The sequence below is a fragment of the Sciurus vulgaris genome (genome assembly GCF_902686455.1).
Source record: "Sciurus vulgaris genome assembly, chromosome: 2".
NCBI classification, from domain to species: Eukaryota; Metazoa; Chordata; class Mammalia; order Rodentia; family Sciuridae; genus Sciurus; species Sciurus vulgaris.
Genome location: NC_136462.1, coordinates 179,714,320 through 179,731,354, shown reverse-complemented (window position 1 = coordinate 179,731,354; position 17,035 = coordinate 179,714,320). Strand labels below are relative to the sequence as shown.

At 54.2% G+C, this 17,035-nt stretch overlaps 1 long non-coding RNA gene across 1 annotated transcript; it reads right to left on the bottom strand.

Moving 5' to 3' along the window:
- Positions 1-12,556: 12,556 nt before the first annotated feature.
- LOC306654610 lies at positions 12,557-16,314 on the bottom strand. The gene is made up of 3 exons (XR_013761987.1): positions 16,111-16,314; positions 13,738-13,827; positions 12,557-12,694 (listed from the first exon to the last, which is right to left on the bottom strand). It is a non-coding gene; the product is annotated as an uncharacterized lncRNA (long non-coding RNA).
- Positions 16,315-17,035: the final 721 nt, after the last annotated feature.

The following is a 17,035-nucleotide window of genomic DNA, read 5'->3' as shown; positions in this document are numbered from 1 at the left end:
CACCTCTGCCCGTTGGCAGGCGTGGCGTCCAGGATAGCAGGACAGGATAGAAGTGCAGGCCCCAGGAGCGGGCGGAAAGGGACGTGCTTGCCCACCACGTTCTGAAGAGCTCCCTAGTCCTTGTTCCCCTTTCTCTGAAACTCAGCCTCTCCATCCACAAGCCAGGGTGGCTGGGGAAGGGTGCCCGGGACACAGGAAGTGTGCACACCCACAATACCAGGGGCTCGGGAGGCTGAGGCAGGAGGATCACAGTTCAAAACCAGCCTCAGTAACTTAGCAAGGCCCTTGACAACTCAGGGAGACCCTGTCTCTAAATAAAGTGTACAAAAAGGGCTGGGGATGTGGCTCAGGCGTTAAGTACCCACAAAAGTAATAATAATGATAATAATGAAAATAATTAATAATAATAATAGTAATAAAAAAGCGAAGGAGCCACCTCTATTAAGACGGTCACAGTGAGACCATGACTGTTGGGCCCGCCCAGGCAGGCAGAGATGACAGCGGGCAGATGGAATGGGCAGTGAAGATGTGATGGTCCTGGAAGGTGGACTCTGCTGTCATCTGTCACCAAGAAAAGGCACTAAAGCCATCGAGCACTAACTGTGTGGCGCTGCGGATGCTGAGGCCGTGGAGCGAGGCCAGGCAGAGTCTCTGTCCTCAGGCAGCTCACGTACCCACATGGAGTCTTCAACGTCCCCACGCCTGGGTGTGACTGTGAAGGGTGACCAGGCTGGGGCGTCTGGGGCAGGTCCACAGTTGCGGGTGTCAAGGAAGGGACCTCTCTGAGGACGTGGGGTGTGAGCAGACATTCCAGGGAAGGACCACGGCTGGCCAGCTTTGCTGACACTCGGGGAGCAGCAGGGAATGCTGGGTCCTCTGAGCTGGTGGAGGGTTGGCCCGATCGCTGTGCTAGGCCTGCTCTCTGCAGGATCTCATTTCATCCTCATGCCACACGGGCAAGGGGGCAGGACAGCGGCCTGAGCTGTCAGCCAGGCTCAGGTCCGCTGGCATCTCAGCAGGCTCTCTGCCCTCCCCAGAACTCTCTGATGTCATTTCCTCTGGACACTGGAGCGCAGCAGACCCTACACATGAGCAGTCTCCTTCAGCGTACCGGGTGGCTTTCCTTAAAACCAGCTTCTTTACCCTTTTGGGAAGTATTTGGAAAAAAAATAATGAAAACTCTTGTTTGTGTGTGTGTGTGTGTGTGTTTTTTTAAATGCACCTAGTTAAGAAATGTCACACACAGCGTTCGGATGTCCAAGGACCTCTGAAGGATGCCTGCTGACACAACGCTGACCTCTTTCCTTCTGGGCAATCTGCTTTCAAGGAGTTGGATGCGGATGAATTTATTGATCCATCGTCTATCGTTAGTTTCCGCGGCCCTGCTGGGTGCCAGGCACCGGGTGGGACTCCAGGCAACAACAGGCTCCCTGCTCTCTGGCCACTGGAGTCCAGCGAGGGAGTCGGAACGAGACGAGCAATAAATGAAACCATTGCAGATTGTATTAGGGGAAAAAGAGCAGCGTGGTGTTGGGGGCAATAGGGACGCCCTTTGTAGACCAGAGAGAGGGACAATCTCTCAGTCTGGGTGACGTCTGAGCAACATGCAGGACCAGGAGATGGACTTGAGGAGAGGGTGAGGCTGGGACAGAAGCCAAGCAGCCAGACCTGCAGGAAGGAAGTCAGAGGACCGTTGCTCATTCCCCATCAGCACCCTACTCTCCTCCCCAACCCCATCCTCGTCCTCCGGCCACCAGCTTCCGGCACTGCCAGGAGAGGCAGGAAGAATGGAGCCGGTCAGTGTGGTGCAGGATTTGAACCCAGGTTCCAGGAAGTTCAGTCTTGTTTCTAAATCACTTTGTTTACAGTCCTCGTTCTTCACCTCAGACCCCGTGAGCCTGTCCTGTCCAGTTGCATCCCCTCTTGTAGTCTACATAGGGTCTACGAAGGTCACCGAAGAGTCCATGGGACATGCATGGCACATACCAGAATGTGCACACTGCCCTGCAGTCGATCCCCTGGGCAGAGGGAGACCGCATCTCCCACAGCCATGAGCCCTCTGGACCACCAGGGGGCAGCAGCCACCCCAGCAAACAGTTGCTTGGCGGAGGTGTTCTCAGGGAGGACGGGAGGAGGGCCGGCCATTGACAGTGACCAGCCATTCAGAGCCTCTCCTGCCTTCAATGTCAGCCAGGAGGAAAGAGGAAATGTCGATGAGTCATCCTGAAAGTGACATCCAGCCTGAGTGGTTATTAATTCTTCAAACAACTTGGCTTCTCCTCTGCTTCCCATTTCCTTTCTCCAAGGGACAGAGCTCTCTCTGTCCAGCGTCTGCTCTTGGCACTTGGTCCATCTTTTATTAATTTTCTCTAACAGGTGTCACTCAAAATTGCTCAGTTTGCTTTTCTGCTCCTTCATTCTCATGGCCACTAAATTTCTCCATTTGGATCTTTCTCTGGGAATAGGGGGACTGTCCTTGGGGGAGGATGGGGTGACTCTGGGAGTGACATCCCCAACCTTCTGCTCAGTGTGTGGCAGGTCCCTGGCGGGGACATTCACCTCTCAGGGAGTCAGCAGGTCTTACTGAATGTCTCCATGTGCCACTTGGTGACCAAAGCAGGCAAAACCTCCCTGCCTTTACTGAGTCCACAGTCCAGCGGGGAGGACAGGCAAGGCATAGGTGATCTAGGAACTCCAGGATGATTCCATGGAGCCATGCGTACCACGAAGGAACTAAAATCAGAAAGGAGACGGGGCCTGGAGGGCAGGATGGGCTGGCCTGATTCCGTCTCAAAGCAGGGACACAGAGTCTAAGAGCCAGGGAGGCAAGGGCAGTGGAGTGTCCCAGCTGGTGTCTGGCCTGAGGCTGGAATGTTGCGGGAAGAACAAGAAAGCCAATGAGCCCAGAGCAAGTGGGGAAGGGGACGAGCAGTGGGGCAGGGGTCAGGTCTGTGCATGGGGACAGACCCCCTATTCCTCACAGGTCATGGTGAGGACCCTGAGTGTTATTCACGGACAGACACGGGTTTGAATTCTGATTGCTGATTCTTACTGGGGTGGCCTGGGCACATCCCTGTACTCTCTGACCCTTAGCTTTCTTGTGTCTCAAATGGAAGCCCAGAGTGATTCGGGATTCAAGATTCTTAGCTTTGTTTGAATTTTCCCAGACATTCCCGTTCCAAGTCTCATTGATGCCTTCACTTTTATTTTATTCTTTTTTGGTACCAGGGATTGAACCCAGGGGTAGTTAACCATGGAACCACACCCCAGCCTTATTTATTTATTTATTTACTTTTTATTTAGAGACAGGATCTCCCTAAGTTGCTTAGGGCCTTGAGAAGTTGCTGAGGCTGGCTTTGAACTTGTGATCCTCCTGCCTCAGCCTCCCAAGATGCTGGGATGACAGGCGTGCGCCATCATGCCCATCAACGCCTTCACTTTCACAAGAGTGACCCGATGAAGCTCTGGATATGACTTACACTGTGACTCTGGGTAACCCTCAAAATTACATCTCAGTTCTGACTTTCTGTGAGATCAGCCTTGCAACTAAAAGAAAGAGATGCTTCTTTGAGTATCGCTGTAGAAGCACTCTGGTTATTCTGGTGCCGTGCAGATTCACCCTTGCTTCTGTAAGAACTTCGGAAGTTCACGCAGAAGCAGCTGCCCCTCCCCTAGTCCACGTGGACCCCGGAGCGCCATGATGGTTTTGCGTAGCAGCCACCGGTTCTCCCAGATCAATGGCTGGGTGATGTTCAGGGGAACAGGAAGTTCAGAGGAATAGGGAGTTTCCTTCCCTCTTCCGTTGACCCTCTTACTTCCCTCTAGTAATGCCTGTTGGCAGACCCCAGAGAAGATAGATGGTCTGCAGAATCCCAGACCCAGCACGCAGTACAGAGAGATGGTTTGGGAACAAGAGACAAGAGATCAATAGCCAGTATCAAAGTGTAAGTGGAGTGGTGTATATAAGGTGCACAGGTGAGTGCAGGTGTGAACTGAGAAATTTTTCAGAAGGCCGTGACGGGGAGGAAAGAGAGGAGGAGGAGGAGCAGGTGGGAGGAGTTTGGGGTGGTCATCAAAGGCGCTGATTTTCCTATCAGCTGAGGAGCGTGAGCGCTGAACAGGAGTCCCCGGCAGTGGACACCCAGGAGGTTGTGTGAGACCCAGAGCGAGTTATTTTAAGGAGTTTGGGAGAAGAAGCCAGCTCACATGAACTCGAGCAGCGTGGGGAGGCGAGGACACAGAGGAAGTTGTGTAACTACCTACTTTTCAGAAAGACAAATGGGGGTTTAGGGACAAGAAAAGTTTTTTCCTATAAGGTGTCACTTTGTGGGTGAGACCAAAGTCCTCACTGCCCCGTGAGGAGACTGTGGCCCAGAGGACCGACCTGCCCAAAGTCACAGAGTCAGTCCAGAAAACATCCCAGACGAGGCAGGGAGCCTTGTTCCCTAGTTTTTGGGAAACTCCGTGCCAGAATGTTCATGGATTCCTGAGAAAAGGGATCAGTGACCCAGGCCTCTCCCAGACTTTGCCCTCATCATGGGACCTGGCACCCTCTGGTACCCTTGCCCCACCCACACGAGGCTGTGGAAGAAGGACAGTGTGCAGTTCAGAGCTGCAAAAGCATTTATTGCAGGAAGATCACGGGGAATCAGCATTTTCAGGGAAATAGCTTCTATACCCAGGGAAGCAGAGGGTGGTGGTGGGGGTGACGCGATTCCAGGTGACATGATCTAAGGCAGGCGGCAGCTGGAGGGTGGAGGACATTCTCACGAGGAGACCAGCAAGCAGGGCCTGAATCTGCGTGAGATAATCCCTCAGCCAACCTCATACCCTTTCCCAGCAGCTGTGGAGTCAGCGCCCGAGCCCCAGCCAGCCCGCCCGCCCGCCCGCCCGGCCCGGCGCGGCTGTCCCTCTCCATGGTGCTGAAACCCGTCCGGGTCTGACCGCCTTGGCTCCTAGGCCTGGGTATTTCCACGCAGCTTCTCTGGGCTCCCTCTCATGAACTAAGGTGGATCTTCCCGCCGTGACCCACTTCATGACCCAGGGGCCAAACACCGCCAGCTGCCCAAGTTCACCAAGAGATACATTTCGTACTTTTAATGCTGGCCATTCACAGACACTTACAAAACACTTCCTGTGCTAAACCAAACATGTCTGTGAGTTGAAGGTGGTGTGGAGGTCACAAATTTGGGACTTCTGTGACAAGTGGCACCCTGAATAGAGTGGTGGGGATAAAATGAGATGCTCTTGGTCTTTTGAAGTTTTGAAAGTGAGAAAGCTTACTAAGAGCTGGTACTTGCTGGCCACGTGTGGTCACTAGCACAGCTAGGTCAAACTGAAATGTGCTCTCAATATAAAATGCACATCTGATCAACTTGGCACAAAAACAGGCTGCAAAATATTTCATTAATGATTTTATATTGATTCCACGTTGAAGTGAGAATATCAGGGGTATATTGGGTAAATTAAAATATTACTAAATAAGACTAATACTAAATATTACTTCTGTTTCTTTTTTCCTCTTAAAATGTCTTCGCTGCAAAATTCACGTATGTCTCATGCTACACACCAAATGGTAGCACTGGTTTAGAGAATGACGTGACTAAGCGTCCAACCTAATGATTTAGGCGCAAGTATGCTGTCAATCATTCTGTTTCTTATGTCCCCATCATAGACTGTACCTCCTTAGTGGCTCAGTCTGTCCCATGTGCCCTTGTCCTCAGACGGCACATGTACAGAGCACTATGAACTCGTCCTTACTCCTCAAAGGAGGAGGGCTCCATCTGCCATGCCTCCTGTGACCAGTCCCTTAGCTTCCCTCTGGAGCAGGACCCTTTCCTGTCCCTGTGCACGTACACATGCTGTATCCTCTGCTTAAAAGGCCTTTTAGCCACTGAGGAACTTTCAACCACCCTTCAATCCCAGTTCAAATCCCGCCTTGTCGCGAGGCCTCCTGGAAGTCCCTGGGCGTGGCTGCTCACTCTTGCTTCTCCACCCACCCAGACCCTCAGTCGTAGCACCTGACTGCACATGACATTGTCTATTGACTTGTTTTAGCCCTTATTAGGCTGGTGGCTCTCGAGGGCAGGTGCCATGTGATCTGGGCACCTCAGATCAAATGGGGAATATGATAGAGTTCCTGACTCGTGAAGTTTAGATTCTAATGGAGAAGACGGAAAAGAAACCAGCAATATGGTAGAAGTCAGACAGCAATGACGGAAGAGAAATACCCCAGGGAAGGGCCTGGTGGGTGTGCTTCTTTTGAGACCACAAAGAGTGGCACCTGAGCAGAGGGTATTTGGCACAGAAGGCAAATAAATGCATGACAAATGAAATGAATCATGACCTCATTATAAAACCTCTCCCCAGCACCGCTCTGTACACACGTCTCCTGGAACTGAGCCTCCTCTGTGCTCCAGCTGCCTAGGCCTCCTTTCTTTGCTTCAGAAAGGAAAAGCCATTATTCCTGCCTCAGGGCCTTTGCACGTCTTCACTTTCTGCTTGTAATGTTTTTCTCCTGGGTCTTGGCACAACTCCTGCCTATTATTTAGGGCTTACCGGAAGTTCTCTTCCTCAAAGAACCTTCTGAATGACTATATTATTTTGCTGCTTCTCTTACTGCCACCGTCCTGTTACTCACATCCTCCTACTTCATTTTCTGCAAAACACCTGCCCCCCTCCGGAATTTAGTTGACTATATACTTATTTCCTTGCTCACTGTTAGTGTACTTAATTAGAATACCAACTCCAGGAGAGCAGAGTCCTTGCCTATCCTATTCGCTGTGTATCCCTAGCACCTAGAATAGTGTCTAGAATATAGTAGATGCTTAACTAAAATTTTATGAATGAATGAATGACACACAGCGACCATAAGACCAAGAGTCATCACTAAGGAATGGAAATATGCTCTGGTCTCTCACCTGATTGGTAGACTGTGGCTCCTTCACTTTGGGGATATTTAGTTGGTGTCTTGATCATGGTTTGGCTGCACAATTTTATCTAGAATAAAAAAAAAAAACAGAACCCTCATATAGTGGGGATGGGAGAAGATCAGAGAGGCCAAAGGAGTTTCTCCTGTTCCAGCGGGAGCAGAGCGTGGTTGGGGAATGAGCCAAAGGTGTGGATACAACTTCTCCTTTCTGATTTTTTTTTTAAAGTTTTTTTTTGGTGTGCTGGAGTCGAACACATGCGAGGCAAGCGCTCTATCAACCTGGGCAACTTTGTGAGAATCTGTCTCAAAACAAATCAAAAGGGTTTTGGGCGTAGCTCAGTGGTAGAGGGCTTTCCTAGCAAGTGCGAGGCCCTGAGTTCTGTCTCCAGCACCGCAAAAACCCAGAAAGGGAAAAGCTGTCGGTGAAGTGATCCAGCGCCCGCCCCAGCCTTCCGTCTCTGCCCCTTTGGGGACCCCACTGACCGCTCTGTTTTGAGGCACAACAATTGCCAACAGTGCGGGTCCTGTCGCTGAACCATGTGGGTTCTTTCTGGCTCTGCCACCTTCTTGGGTGAAAATATGGTCAACTACTTTATTTCCCAGAGGCTGTTTCCTCCTCTTTAACATATAGGGGGATGATTCCTGCTTTATGGAATTGCGTGGACTGACATCAAACCCTCCTAGTACCTGGCACACAGAGAAGCTCTTCATAAGCACTTAGCTTTCTTTGCTAGTCGTCCTTACTGAGTCGCGTCATCTTGGGAAAGTTGCTTGGAACTTTCTGGGCCTTGATCCCCTGATCGGTGCGTTGGGAACAGCCACTCCCTCCCAAGTGAATCGCTTCCAGGCGGCCACTCATCAGCGGGCACCGTGGAATGTGGTGGGGGGGGAGTGGCACTACAGCAGCCGGGGTCCCCACGGACACGGCCATCTCTCTAAAGGGGTGGCCCCGTAGAAGAGCGAGGGTGAGCTTCTGAGCTGCCCCTCTCCCGCTGTCTTTGGGCTAGCCTGGGAACCCAAGTTTTGAGAGCGCTAAGTCCACCAGGTCAAGTTTCCTTCGTCAGAAGCAGTGAGCTCCCTGTCGATGGAGGCGCGAGAGCAGAAGCCAGAAAATCGCTGTCTGGGCGAGTCCTTTAAGGGAACTTCAGAAACTGCAGCGCCTAGTGCTCAGCAGGATCGGTGACATTGAGGGAATCAAGGGAAGGTTTTTTGTTTGTTTGTTTGTTTGTTTGTTTTTTGGTATCAAGGATTGAGCCCAGGGGCACTTAACCACTGTGCACATCCCCAGTCCATTTTTTAAAAAAATTTTTTTAAGAGACACGGTCTTACTGAGTGGCTTAGGGCCTCCCTAAATTGCTGAGGCTGGCCTTGAACTTGTGATCCTCCTGCCTCAGCCTCCCAAGCTGCTGGGATCACAGGTGTGCCCACTGCACCCACCAGGTCTAGGTCTTTCAACCGGTCCCTTCTATTGTTTTGCAGATTCCTGAGATCCAATCTTGAATTTGTTGCTTTGGATTTTGGCAGACTTGCAAATTTTGGGTGTTTGGGGCAGAGACTGCTGGAAAGAGGCGGTTTCTGTCTGGGCTGAAACCAGGCCAATTTTCTGAAATATGCAAGAATCTGCATTTGAGAGGCCGGCAAAGGAGGAATCGGGCAGATTTTCTACCCCAGAGAAGTTTCTATTCATATGTCATATCATAGAATCATAGAATCAAGCATGTCCTTAGCAAGGAATGGGGTATCAATGGCGGGTACAGCACCATGCTTAACCCTGGTCTTAGTACCTCAGAAAATGACAGGTGTCTTTCTTAGGGTTTTTGTTTGTTTGCTTTTTGGTGCTGGGGATTGAACCCAGAGGCACCTAACCACTGAGCAGTACCTCCAGTCCTTTTTATTTTGAGACCGTTTCAGAGACTAGTGAAATTTCAGAGGCTGGCCTCCAGCTTGCAATCCTCCTGCCTCAGCCTCCCCAGTTGCACTGGTCGTGTGGTTGTTATCAAAGACTGTTCTACCTTAGCGAGGAAGAGATTTGGGGTCTAGGAGAAGCAGCAAGTGAGGAAATGAAAAGGGTGAAGAAGAAGTCTGAGTTCTTTCCTGTCCCTTGACACCTCCAGCACTTACATATTATTTCATTCACCACCTCCGAATTCAGACTGGAGAGAGCTCTGTCAATCACAGGACACATCTGAAAGGCAAGGTCATGGGCAAGAGTCGGGAGGGAGCTCTGCCAAGGCTCTCCCAAAGGGGCCATCAGGAAAGCCTTCCTGCGCCAGCCCGACCCAGGAGCCACTCAGGCAGGAAGGCTGTGGGGGCAGACTGCGACGGCCCCGTGTCAGCTCAGCCACTGGACTGCTGCATGACGGGTGAGGCAGGGGGCCCCTTTTGGAACCTTCCTTCAGTTTAAAAATGGAGATAATCACACGACCTAGAGTACGGGATTGTTCGGAGGGTGAGAGAGAAAATCCATGGGAGACGCTCAGCACAGGGTCTGTGCGCCATGGACGTCAAATATCGCTTGGTGATCATTTACGCACAGGCAAGGACCCTGGGTCTTGGGAACCCATCCACCCGCCTCTGGTCCCACAGACGCTGGTTTTTGTCTGTAAAGCACACGGCCAGGGCCTGAACCCACGCTCCACAGGGGCACTTCCTGTCTCCCTTGCCTCCTTCCCAGGTGACTTCCTCCCACCGCCCCTGGGTCTCCACTCAGAAGGGGAGGACGGGTCTGTGCGCTCACCACCTCTCCCACGTTCTGGGTGATCGTGTTTCTCAGGCTCCTCTCTATGCTGCTGAGAGCAAGATCCGACAGCAGGGGGACCCTAGGTGGAGGACGAAGGGAATCGGCAGGACTCATTGGCCTCTCCCCAGCTCTGCTTCCTCGGCATCGCTTCCTGGGTTCAGGGGCCCCAAGTGGCTTAAAGCCTGCTCCTGATTCCAGAGCGTTCCGTGAGCCAGCCTCCCTCTGCTGCTCCAACCTATCCACCCCGGGCTCCTTGTCACCTGTCCTTCTATTTAAACCCCCTGCCCTCCCAGCAGCGTGGGAGGCCGAGGCAGGAGAATCTGGAGGTCGAAGCCAGCCTCAGCCACTTAGCTGGGTCCTAAGTGACTTAGCGAGACCCTGTCTCAAAATAAAAAATAAAAAAGGACTGGGGATGAGGCCCAGTGGTTAAGCACCCCTGGGTTCAACCTCTGATACCTCCATTTCCCCTGGAAAAAAAGAATTTTAAAAAGAGATGATACATTTACAGGAAAAAAACTCAATCTCCAGTTAGGAAAAGGGTAACTCACAGGCTAAGAAGGGAAGGGTGAGATATTTGTTCTACTGGTCGTCAAGGGAACAAAGATAACAGCACCTGAGGAATTTCCCATGAAAAGCTATGCAGATAAGAATCACTGCCCTGGGTGTGTGGGGGTGAAGTGGCCGGTGCCAGCTGGCCACCGCTCTCTCGAGTGCCCCGTTAGTGGCGAGGCATTTGGTGAGTGATTTGGCAAAACCTGAAAACGTAAAAGCTGTAAAACTATCTACACTTTCTGAATAATCCAAACAACCCACGATAAGGAAGTAATTCTGTTTGTAGAAAAGTTTCCTATACCCAAATGCTCAGGATTACTAAGGATCGCAAAAAATTCATAAATAGTGTAAATGTCGGCTGAAGTCAGCCGAGGTCAGTCGAGGTCAGCCGAGGTCAGCTGAGGTCAGGCAAGTCTGCCTGCTTTTTCTTCGGTGCCCTGGGATGAACCTCTTTTCGTGTCCATGGAATGATGACTTTCGTAGCAAAAGTTTACAAGGACACAAAATTCTACCTGTCACGCGCACATCCCCAGATGCACAGAAAAGCCTGATTTTGTAGGGAGCTGTTCTGCTGGTGACATTTTCCAGGTGTCACCATCCTTCCGTCATTTCTGGGCACAGAAAGAAAGAACGAGACTCACGGGTTTTCAGCTTGGATCTGGACAAACTGAGGCAAGAGGCGGCAGTTCCCAATGACCAGTCTGTATCTGTCTTCTAGATCCTTCTCCAGGACAAGCTGGACTCTTATGTCGGCCCTCACGTGGAATGTGAAGGAGCTGAAGCGCTGCAGCCTGGGGAGGGAGGAGCGGGGCTGGCGGGAGAGGACCCCGGGCTCCCTAGACCTCCGTCTGTGTCCGGAACCCCCAAACCACCCTCAGAGATCTCCTCGTTGTTTAAAAGAGGCGACCGGAGGACCAGCCCGGCTCTTTCCAAGCTGTGTGTCCAGCCGGTGGCTAAGTCAGGTCTGCAGGCAGGACCCATAACTGCCACTGCCACCTCAGGCTCTGGGGACACAAAGGAAAAACTCAGTTCTGAGTGTGGCTCCGCATTAAAATGGAGAGACTGTCTGAGCTTGGAAAGAATCTTCTGGAGAACTCTGGAAACGCCCTATGCAGACCAGATAGATACCTGAGGGCCACACACAGTCCCCGGGGAGACCCCAGTCCAAGGAGCCAAAGGGCTTTGGGGTCTAGAGCAGACGCCGCATCCTCATGCTGAGCCACACTGGATTGGAGCTGAGTGGACTCCTGAACCCTGAGTCAGTGACTCTGGGGCTCTCTGGAGGGGCAGGAAAGAAACCTGCCGGCCCTTCTCCCCAGAAGGTCCTGGACGGGAAGCACTGCAGGGTCCTGCAGGGCCCCAGTATGCACCCGGGGGACCCAGGCCCAGAGAGGGCGGGTGTGGCCACCCTTTGGCTCTGCCGGCCTCCCCTGTCCTGGGAGGCTGAGACCACAGCGGTCACTTACTGAACCACCACACCAAACAGCAGTGGGATCCTCAGGTGGGCCTCGGTGCCGGCAGCGCTGATCTCCAGGGAAGCCTGAAGGAGCCGGGGGTCTTTCAGCAGGATCCTGGGTGAAGAAGCAACCCAGTGGGGGAGGCTGGACGGTGGGGTGGACCTCTCCTCGGCCCCGGCATGGGAACACGGCTTGGGGCTGGGGGCAGGGGTGTGGGACGGTAGGTCAGGGGGGCGCCGGAAGGGGGACGATGCTCAAATGCTTCCATCGCAGGGCTGATGGGTTTGCCCTGGGCTGGGTGTGGCCATGGCGGGTGTGGCTGATGGGCTCAGATGGGCCAGGCTGGTGGGGCCCAGGGAGGACAGTGGCACTAGCCACTGATGTGTGGGATCTGACCCGCCTGGGAGACCAGGGGCCCGGCTCGCCTGTGTTGCTGCGGCCAGGCTGACCCCAGGACTGGCTGGACACCCTCCCTGCTGTCCCCACATGATCACTGCTGTTGCTCTGTCACCTCTGACGGGGACTCACCAAGGATGGGGATCGGAAATTGTTTGACACTTATTATTTCACTGAACAGTCACGGCAGCCCTTTGGGGGTTGAGGCTGTGAGTCCCCATTTAATAGGAGCAGAAGTTGGGGTGCAGGGAGGGACGAGCTTGGAGGTGTCCCACAGTGGCCAGGGGATAGGACTCCGTGCCTCCCTCTGTCCTGGGCTAGCGTTTCCCACAACGGGGATCCCAGGCCACAAGGGCTGGAGGGGCTCTAGGTGAGGGAGGGTCTCTGGGGGGTCAGTGGACACGTGGGGACCGCCCCAACACACCCACAGACTAGGACAGCTGGGCCCAGGGCGCCTCGGGACCACTCACTCCACGTTGCCATTGGCGCTGGGCAGCAGACCACCCAGCAAGCCCTGGGGGCTGGAGTTCCTGTAGAAGGCCCTGTTCACCCATCTCTGGAAGTCGGTGGAGCCCACGGTGGCCAGAAAGCCAGCACTGATGAGACTTTCGGTCACTTCTGAAAATCAATCAATAGATAAAGTGAACGGGCCCCAAACCCAATGAGGCAGACGCCAGGATTCCTAGACCAGCCTGGACCGCAGGGGGTGCCCCACACGCCCTGGGGTCACCGAGTCTTTCTGGCTGCCCAGGGCTGAGTCCAGCTCCACACAGCCAGTCTGCAGGCTTCTTAGAGGCCCACCTGTACCTGAGACCCGCCCTGAGCTGGCATTCTAGCAGGGCGAGGGGACACAGTGACCCTGCAGTGGGCAGAGGCACGCAGGAGCCTGTCAGTGCTGGGAACCAGTCAGCACGGGCACCGGCTGGCCTTCAACGCCCCCATGTCCTGGCTCCCTGGCCGTGCCAGGCGCAAACTCTCCAGATTTTGGTTTGGGAGGAAACAAGTCCTCTGGGAAGGCTGGGATGGTTGGGGTGGTGAGGAGGAGCCACCTGGAGAGTCTCTGAGTATGGGGATGTTTCCAAAATAGTACAGAAAAAATTCAATATTTTAATCCCTGTGACAGACATGAAGTCAGTTGATGGTCAGTGTGGCCTTTGAGGGACATATGAAAGACGGGTGAGGAATCAGGAGTTCCAGGTGGAGACAGCAGTGTATGTGGGAGGTCCAAGAAGGTTTTTCTGCAGAGGTAACATGTGAGCAGAGATAAGACAGAAGGGAGGCAGCCATGATATAGTCAGGAAGAGCACTGCAGACAGGGGAACAGCGTGTGCAAAGGCCCTGGGGTGTGCCGAATGTGCTGCAGAGGTGACTGAGCCTGGAGGCAGGGGCGAGGGTAAGGCGGTAGAGAGTCGGGCGGGGGCCATTCCAGGCAGGGCTGGGTCATGGGTTCTGATAGATAAGCCAGGACAAGGAGACAGGGAAGATGGGCATCTTTGGGAAAGTGGATTAAATGAAGTGGCCACCAGGAGCGCTAATGATCAGCGGTGTTAACCAGGCATGATGCTAGTGAGAGGTTGACGGGCGCTTGTCCACGAACTGGACTTCAAGGAGAGGCTACGGGGTCTGCAGTCCAGGCCTAAGCCCAGGACGGGCTTTCTCACCATTGAGGTACTGCTGAGCTTCCAGGCAGGCGAAGAGCCCACAGAGGAGGAGGAGGACAAAGGAGACCTTCATCATCCTGGTTCAGGTGCCTGTGGGGAGCAGGGCAGAGAGAGCCAGCGGTGGGGTTACCTCTGCGGAGCCATGCAGACCCAGTCACTGCCCTCCGTCTGCAGATGGGCCCTGGAGGCTCGGAGTCGCCTTTCCTGATAGCAGAGAGCAGGAAGGGGACAGCCGGAGCTGCCGGGTCGCTTGCCCGAGGCCACACAGCCACAGTTACGCGGGAGCGCCGCACACCGCCACCGCTGGCGGAGCTGCGTGACCTCGCACTCAGGACAAGGGACTCTGGATCCCACGTCTTCCCAGGCACGGTCTGTCACTCCTGTCCTCATTGGTGGCCGTGGGTGGCTTCAGAGACAGACGGCCCGGAGGGAGCCCCAGCCCTGCCATCCATTCGCTGGACAACCTGGGCGGCTCCGCCTCCTGGGCCTTGGTTTCCTCGCCTGGAAACCGACGCTACCGAGCCGGCCCCAGCCTCCGCGCCAGCACCTAGCCCAGCACCCTCGCGGGAAGGGCTCCTCGCGCCGCCGGCCTGCTGGGGGTCCCGGTTTTCATGAGAGGCACGTGTGGTTTCTAGGGTTTGGTGGGAGCTTGGAATCGGGCTGGGTCAAGGGCGGGTCTGGAGTCCCGGGAGACCCCGTCCCGTGGGCACCGCGTCGGATCCGATGGGGCTTCACGCTCAAGATGTGCGTGAGGCTGTGGGCGTGGCCGCCGGGACTTCAGCCAGACGGCAGTGCCAGTGTCCCTTCGTGGGACCTGAGGCCACCAGGGAGCGGCTGAGAGGGGCGATCCCCTTCAGGCACCTGAGCCGGCTCCCGGTCACCATTCCTGGTCACGCATCCAACTTGGATCAGAATTCGATTTGGGGATCCGTTTTCCGGCAGGTGGAAAAAGCCAAAAATATATGTGAAAAGAAAGAAGTGAGCCCTTGGGCCTCTGCTGAGCTTCTTTCAGAAGTTTTTCTTGGCATAGATATTCAGCCTCGTGAGTCTATGGCCAGGACGGTCCTTCCCGCTGGTCCGTCCCCTCTGGAATCCCCTGTCCCCAGCCGCGTCACCGCCAGGACCGGGCTCCCACCCTGTCTGCACATGTCCCAGGGCACTGGGCTGGCGTTCACTTTGTCAGTCTCCTCCTCTGTTACCTTTGGTTTCACGTTTTTATTTTTCCTGGGATAAATGTGCTTCCATGTTTTCATTGGCTCGCCTGCCACGTTAAAGTCCCAGGACCCACTTTCCGGGACTGACCGTCTTGGGGCTGTGGTGCAGTGTGCCGCCATTCCCGGGAGGGACCCCTCGCCCTCCCGGAGCCCCACACAGGTAGACACACAGTCCCGAGAAGTCGAGCTTCAGGCCCCCCATGGAGCTCTGGTTAGGAGCCTGCAGGAGAGTCTGCCGTGTCCACCAGGAAAGAGGGCCGCCTAGAAGAGCAACCCAGGACGGTGAAGAGCGGCTAGGCGGGAGTGCTTTGAAAGGCTCCTGAGAAAAGGGTGCATTGGAGGGGAGCACCATCTCTACCCGAAAATGCCCATGGGGAGGTGGAGTCCAAGCAAAGGAGGCCAGCCTCACTGGGTGAGGCAATAGAGAGGGGACCTGAGGTCTCCAGAGTGACTGGGACTGAAGGGACAAAATCCCATAGACATGCAAATTCAAATTTCTCCTCCCTTTCTGCCTCTGATGGTGCCCTTGGAATATGCACAGACTAACAGAGTCTGAAGAAGAGCGGGTGGTCAGAGTGTGGGGCACTACACAAAGTCCTCACAACAGCCCTATCCTAGGAGATAGATATTGATGCATTTATTCTAAAGAGCAGGACCGGGAAGCTTGGAGAGCTGAGGGCATTTGCCCATTCTTTTCTCTTGCTATACAGAGCTGCTTTATGTTTGAGGGCAGAAATGTGCCTAATAAAGAACCTGTCTGTCCCAATTATCTTTGCAACCAGGCATGTTCGAAGGAAACAAAAATTGAAGTTGTAGGTTGGGGTTTTTTAAAGTTCCTTAAAGTGGTTGACCCAACTGGGAAGTTTAGGTTTCTGTCTTCCTCTCCTTCTTTTGCCTGGTTAGATATAAGATGTGATGGTTGGATCTCAGCAGTTATTTTATCAGCATGAAGATGAAAGTCACAACCTGGGGGTAGCAGAGGGAAGAGTGGGCAGGATCCTTCAGCCTACCTCTGGACTTATTATTAAAGTCATGTTTCAAGTTCTGTGCTAGAACAAAGTACAATTTTAGCAAGCCACATTTACTAACAGGTTTAGTCTGGTTCAGCCTCTGATTTAAGAAAAGGTGGGCTGGAGAGAAAGCCTCAATGCTACGTTACCTGGATCTCACCGGTGAGCTGTCTTGATGCCCTTGGTCTCTGTTGGCTGATTCCTACCAGACTCTGCAACGGGATGAGCTTTATAAATGGTGAGTGACCCCGGTCCTGGGGGAGACGTGGCACCAGGTGACGGACAGCTGGGAACTGCCGGGAAGCCCTCCATCTCACCACGTCCATCCAACAGCTCCAAAGCAAACATTCCTGCACCAGGGAGCTGGGGCGCTAAGGAAGCAGGGACTCTCCAGCACCCCCAAAGCAAACAGGGCGGCCGAGCGCCTGGCGAGTGTCAACAGTGCATCCGAATCTGCCATCAGGAGGGTCATGACCTGGAGAGGTCGGAGGGCGTGGAGAGCCGTGGGAGGGGCCGTGGGCCGGGGTCCTGCTCGTCTGCAGTGAACCAGGTCCAGTGCCACCTTTGGTCACACCGCAGCCTGCGACCACGACACCAATCATCAGGTCACCAGCGCCTCGTGTTAGAGCAGAGAGGCTGCCTCCTGGCGGGGGTGGGTGACGGCTCCGTGTCCCACCAGAAGGCGGAGGACCCGCTGTTGATGCTCCAGCGAGCTGGGACCCCAGGCCAGCCTTAATCTGGAAACTGTCTCAAGGTGAGTGCCGTGGTCTTGAAACGTGTGTCCTCCATCCCAGGCTGGACCTCGGACCTGAGGGGGCGGCGCTGGGCCCCGGGGGGGGGGGTTCGGGGTGATAGCATCGTGACACTCCCACCCTCACGAACAGGACGGGGGACTTCTAAAAACAGGCCTCAGGAGGCTGCCTGGCCCTCCGCTCCTCCTCTGCCCTGCGAGGACACAGCATCTGCCCCTTTCCGCCCTCCCGTCCCTTCTTCCAGGTGAGAACACTGTGACCAGCTGTCGTCTGAGACACCCAGAGTGAGCCCTGACCAAACTCCACACAGCTCGCACTTGAC